The following is a 6373-nucleotide window of genomic DNA, read 5'->3' as shown; positions in this document are numbered from 1 at the left end:
TCCCAATTTTTCCCCGTATTTCTTTTCCTGGCGCCGCGCCCGGTGCCAGCCCCCAGCGATTGCCGCGGGGTTTGGGCTGCGCTTTCGCACGGCCCCTGCGCTGGGTCAGCACTGCGGAAAGAGAGGGGTTTGTCGGGGTTTTTTCCCCTCTACAACTCCTCTTTGTTTTTGATAAATTTTAAATCAGTTATAACAGCTCAGCACAGCCCCAAGCATCCAAAGTCGCTTTTTACACAGCCTGCCTGTCCCTGCTCGGGCTGCTCCATCCCACAGCAAGTGGTGTGGAGGGCACAGTGAGGATAGTGATGCTTTCTAATCTGGGGTGACTGTGCAGAGACAGGCAGCCAGACCCCCTGGATTTCTGTCATCATGGTCTTGAACAAAATCTGCTCACCCAGATTCCAGCTTCCCACCTATTGCCTTTCCTTGGCTGTTTGCTTCTCCAAAGGGACAGAAGGTACTGGGGGAGGCTGTTTGACTGGGTGAATAAATAGCATTTCTCTTTGGAGCCCACAACATCTTTATTTGGCTAAGACTGGCCCAGTCACCCTCCAGCACATGTTGCTGTTTGCATCTCCAACTCCTCGGCTGCCCAGGGCATGCCCTGCCTCTCCATCAGGGAAAGGCTAATCCTTGTCTTCCTTCTCATCGTCTTCATCACTGCCGCGGTCCTGGGGCAGGGAAACAAAGAAAAGAGACAGCATGTGAGGGGGTGCTGGCTGTCCCAGACCCTGGTACCTCTAGATATTTGATAGCATCCACCCACAGGGTGTGGGTGCAAACCCCACAGGGCTGGTGTGCAGTGGGGCAGCCTGGCCCCAGCACAGAGCTGGATGTGGGGTTACCTCCTCCGAGTCACTTTCGGAGCTGCTGCTGCTGCTCCTGTCCTCTTCCCCATCTCCCTGCCAGGGCGAAGAGAGAGGGATAAGCATCACTGGGGACCCTGGCACCCCATTTTCTGTTTGAGTCAGAGAGACTCCTGGTCCTGTGGGTATCTGGAGCCAAGATTTGCACCCATGGTGCTGCTGTGGAACCATGTGTGCCCAAGGCCTCATGGTGCCAAGAGCAAGGACTCGGTGGTGTGAGCAGTGCAGACAGCATCACTGTCCATAGCAGCATTTCATTTGGAAAGGAAAAGGAGGGAGAACTAACTAGGAATGTGGAGAGAAAAGAGACAGCTGTCTCCCAGTGGAAAAGCCCTGCACACAGTGTGATCTCTAGGCTGTGGATGGCATTGGTCCATCCACCACAGGCATGGGATTGTCAGACATGGCTTCCCTTCACAGTCAGGGTGTAAATGGTTCTGCAGAAAACTCCATCATTTCCCTACCTTTTCCTCTTCCTCCTTTCTCTTCTGCTTGTCCTCCTCTTTTTCTTCTCCAGTCTTTTCCTTCTCTTCTTTCTTGTCCTTTTCCTTCTCGTCTCTCTCCTTATCTTCCCGTCCAAACCCTACAACAGGGCACAGAGGGAGGTTCATTGCCAGTGTGCAGCATCCAGCACATGCAAAGCCAGCAGGTCGACACCAAACACTCACATTTCAGGATTGTCGACATTTCACCGAAGCCAAAGAGCTCTGGGGTGCGAGATGGTCACAGTTACAGCACAGACAGGACCTGAAGGAGCAACTGGAGAGTGAAGGAAGGTGAGCTTTTCAGGCATGAAAACACACCTCCCTGGACCATTCAGTTTTCACAGAGGCCCTGTGCACTTCCTACCCCCCAAAACAGCAGAGGAGGGGATCAAACAGTCTGTGCCCTTCACAAAAACCAAAAGGCTGGTCCCAGGGTAGTCCCACTACCCTCTGTCCAGGGAAGCAGCAAGCGGTGAGTGAAGGAAGCAGAAAAACCTCAGGGCAAACATGCAGGGAGATGCCTTAAACCCTCCATGAGCAGGTGCAAATTACAGAAATATTTCAAATTATAAGAAGATAAAGAGCAGGTGTGGGGACTCCTAGGAATACCCAGCTAAAAGGAGACCTTCACTGGGGACAGAGTGATGTCAGGGAAGCAGATGGAGACAGCAGCAAGCAGAGGAGAAGCTGAAAGCAAGGGTAAGAAAACTCTAAGCATTGATTAGGTGCCTGAAAGGTGACAGATGAGAAGAAAGGGAAGAAAACAGCTTGCTTTAAAAATATCAGGCCCAGACAAAGACCTGGAAATAGCCCAGGCAGGTCAAACCCTCCCTCTCATACACAAACAGCGTATCATGGCAGCAGGGGCAAGGGATCAGGTCCTTTCTGCTTGCAGGGAAGAGCAGGGTTCTTCTCTGCCACAGCAGGTAATTAGGAAACAGCTTCTCTTCCAGCCAGTGATGGAGTGAGACAGAATATTAATGCTTTTTTTTAATGGTTTTTAGCCACAAAATGACATCATCTGGTTGGTATTATTGGCTCTTTTTAAAGAGCCGGTTGCTGAGCCGATAACATCGATTTGTATTTTCTAGGCAGGTTTTTAACCCCCCAGGATGCTGGAGGGGAGTGGGAAGCAGTGAGATTTGGGTCAGCATCACTGGAGAGGCAGGTTGGACAGGGAGAGAAGGAGTGTGGGAAATGGCTGATAAAAGACGTAATCAGTGCAAAGTTAAAATCTAATTAATAATGAACAGTAATCTAATTCATCTCTGTAATTAAGAAGTGCAACTACTAATTGAAAATAATTACGTTTTAATCTAAAATCATTAAAATAATCAAACGTTAACAAAAGAAAAGGCAGCGCCTGGGAAGGTGCAGGGGAAGGTGTAGCTGATGCCCTGACCCCAGGGCCTGCTTCACAGTTCCTGTGGTGTGTGCCCAGCCCCAAACACATGAGGATGCCCCTGCCTTGCACCTTCACTGCCAGAGGGGAGCAGATAGGGGAGGCACATGGTACACAGAGGTGGACGTCAAGCTTTGCAGTAGGAGATGGGCCACCAGACCAAAGCCCAGCAGCCAGGGCTGGGAAGGGGTAGCCTACACATGTTGAGAAATGCCTCCATGAGGGGTTACAACCCTTTTAATTCCCCTCCACACCACCAACCTTGTCCCTGGGGACCAACCCTGCTGATTTCCAAGGCATGGGGTGGGCTCCCAAACTCCGGGGCTCTGACAAACTTCTGTCTGAGGGTTGTACCCAAGCCCCTCTGCAGCCCCTGCTGTGCATCATGATGGCTGCCAACACTCAGCTTTTTCCTATTCCATCCCATCCCAGACCAGGAGATCCAGTTTTGCCTGTTCCTTCAGAGCCTTGGCCGTGGTGGGTTTTGAGCAAGCAGGTTCACCTGACCCAGATGAGCTGGTTCCCTACAGCCTGGACAGGCAAACCAGGAAAACCCAGCTGATGGTCCCCACTGACCAGCTGCAATTGTCCTCTGTAGCCAAGCAAAGTGTGAGGTGCAGCTGGGTCAGACCTCTGGCTAACAGAGCAAAACTGCATATTCATACCTCTCCAGATGCAACAGCCTGGATGGCCTTATGCCCCAGGTACAACAGGTTCACAGGGCAGTGAGCCCATATCACCCAGGGGGCTGAATTCCTTCCCACAAGGCTCAGACACAATGCCCCTTTGCCATCCCCAAGACCACATGGAGCACAAGCTCTCCCAAGGATGCTCCTATTGCACCCTCTTCTTCACCCTGCCCTCCTGCTCCGTTTCTCCAGCCTGTGAAATATGTATGTAAGTCTGTAAATTCCTAGGATGACATGAGGGAGAAAGGAAAGCACCTTACCTGGAGCTGAAAAAGACCAGTGGCGTCCTCGATGCCTGGCTGGCAGCTACCAGGGATCTGGGTATTTGAGTGTTGTGGTCTCCTCCCCAGTCCCACTTTTGGAGCAGAAAAACTGGCTCTGCCACCTGCCACGAACAGCACATGACACCGGAAACATGACCAGTCCCATTGGTAGCCAAAAGACGCATTGCCTCCAGCACGGGCAGGAGTAGAAAGACGTTGCAGCAAGCACGTCAGGGCAGCTCTGTAGGCTGCAGATAGCCATGGGGACCAGCCCTGGGACCAGGGAGGGCACTGGGGACTCTGTCTGGGGATGTGCTACAGTCAGGGCCCTGATGGAAGTACAGAAAAGGGACTTTGGAGTTGTCCTTAAAACCATGGGGAGAGGAACCTCCAACAGGTCCTTGGTCTCTCGTGGTGAGAGGTGTCAGGTGACTCCAGGACATCCAGGCAAGGCCAAAGCAGGCAGAGCTCGGCTCTCCTGGCTCCCTTCACTGCTTGTCCTTGCTGCTGGCTTTCACTACAACATATCATTAAGTAAATACCTGTCAGCAGAGAGCAGTTACCAGCAGGTCTAAACACTTGCATAATGTGCTTTCCCTCTAATGCAATGCCCTCATTTCTAACAGCCCCAGTAAGGGATAATAACACTAACAATAATGTCAGAAAGGCCTTGTGTACCTGGCTAATTTGTTTTCCCCACCTAATAAAAGGTATTACCTCTCCCATAAGATTTGCCCCATTTAACACCTTCAACTCAACAACAAAGTTGCTCCCACAGTCATTTGACTTTCACTTACAGTAATTGCAGTGTGTGTGGAGCCCCCTCCCAGCAAGTGAGACTAACCCTGGGTAACCTATGCAGGGAGCAAGCAGCTGTACAGAAATCATTTGTCCCAAAAACCTGGCTCTCTGCCCCAGGCCTCCTCCACCACAGCCTGTACCAGCCCCAAACTCATAACAAGAGTCCCTTTGGCAGGTTCAGATCAGAAATGAGGGATGGGTTTTAACATCAAGGGCAGATAAACCCTGGAGCAGCTCAGCAAATCCAGTGGCAGAGTCCCTGTTGCTGCCCATTTTACAATCAGTAGCTGTGGCGCTCTCAGAGACGCTTCAGCTCACACAGACACTCCAGCTCACACACAAATCATTCAGGGAACTCCTGCGGCCAGCACTTAGTCTTGGGATAAACGATGGCAGCAATCCCATCTGTCCTGGCATGACACAGCTGCCAGGTTAATGCAGCCAGGGAATCTGAGGGCTCAGTGGAGATGTGCACATGGAGCACAGTGCAGGACCATGGAATAGATCCAGGGAGGATGCTTGGGGTTGAGACCAGCACTGGCATCCAACCTACACCTCTGAGCAGCTCTTGCCACCTTAGGAGGATCCTCTCCCACAAATACCAAACTCAACCTTGCTTAAAACTGGTGACCACATTGCCCACTCTGCCAGCCCCAGCAGGGCTCTCAGTACTCTGATGCCTCCAGCATCCTCCAGTCAGAGGAGCCCAGGGAACAGCCCTGTCATCACTCCCTGGACATGGGGACATAAAGTGTCACCCAGGGAATGGGTTCTCAAGGACCATCCTGACCATCCAGCTAGGCTGGAGCCACCAGCATCTCCCAGCACAGGGCTGGCTGCCACCCCTCAGCAGGACAGCAGAGTGGCAGCCACAAACACCTCTAAGTCCCAGTGCACAGAGCACACAGGCTGTGCTCTCACCCTGCAGCAAAGCAGCCCTAGAAGAAGGGAAAGCAACCTGCCAGCCAGCACCCAAAACACCAGTGTGTGGCCACCTCCAAGCTGCTGTCACAGTGCTGAGCTGCAAGGGACAAAGAAACTCACAGAAAACATGAATTAGCACAATACAGGCCACTTACGTCCTCCATGTCTGTGCCAAGGAGACTTTGGCTACAGAACACGAATCGCTGCTTAAATCACATAATCAGAGACCACTGTTTATTTAGGATCCAGAGTACACACCTGAAAAGGAAATGCCAGAGCTCTCCTCTTCCTGCCTCTGAGTCAGGCCATTTAATTTGTGCTGTGAGTGACCTGGGACAGCTGTCCCCTTGGTCACAGCCACCAGTGGCAATGTAGCTGCTGCTTCATCCAAATGAGGACAACTGCTAATCCTGTCAGAGGTCCTGCTGCTACTCAACATTCATGTTTTAATAATGCAAAATGAGTCCCTGGGAAGGTGGTTGGGCAAGGAGTGGGAGCACATCCTGAAGCCCATCAGAAGACCAAGACTTTTTTATGTTTTAAACCTTTCCACAACAGCTGCCAGGAAGCAGCTTTTACAGCTGCAACTGACAGAATCTCTCCCAAGGAAAAAAAAATAATTGTGGAAGGCTTTTTTCTCTCCTCCAGGTCCCTGCCAGCATCTTAGCTGACTCTTATCTATTCTCAGCCACCTCTCACCTCCCCAAACACTACCAGAAGTGCTCAAATTACTGTCAGCTCTCATTAGGTTCACGAGCAAGGCAAGGCCAAGCAGTAAGACCTCCAGACAGTTGGATGCTGAATTCTGATGAATCCTTTGGGTAGGAAGATTTCAGCAACTGTGGAACTGTTTTTGTTGGCTGCCTATTGCAGCCCTTGCACTGGCACAAATTAAGCTGGTGCATGTTTGATTATTAGCTGCTATAATAAAATCCAGGTGGGC

At 51.3% G+C, this 6373-nt stretch overlaps 1 long non-coding RNA gene across 1 annotated transcript; it reads right to left on the bottom strand.

Annotated features, from left to right (window-relative positions):
- Nucleotides 1-508: 508 nt before the first annotated feature.
- On the bottom strand, nucleotides 509-1448 carry LOC139678761 (uncharacterized). Its single transcript, XR_011699100.1, has 3 exons — nucleotides 1331-1448; nucleotides 846-902; nucleotides 509-671 (listed from the first exon to the last, which is right to left on the bottom strand). It is a non-coding gene; the product is annotated as an uncharacterized lncRNA (long non-coding RNA).
- Nucleotides 1449-6373: the final 4925 nt, after the last annotated feature.

Source organism: Pithys albifrons, chromosome 15 (genome assembly GCF_047495875.1).
Source record: "Pithys albifrons albifrons isolate INPA30051 chromosome 15, PitAlb_v1, whole genome shotgun sequence".
In the NCBI taxonomy this organism is placed as follows: Eukaryota; Metazoa; Chordata; class Aves; order Passeriformes; family Thamnophilidae; genus Pithys; species Pithys albifrons.
The sequence above is the reverse complement of the archived record's forward strand: the minus strand, read 5'-3'. Positions and strand labels throughout refer to the sequence as shown.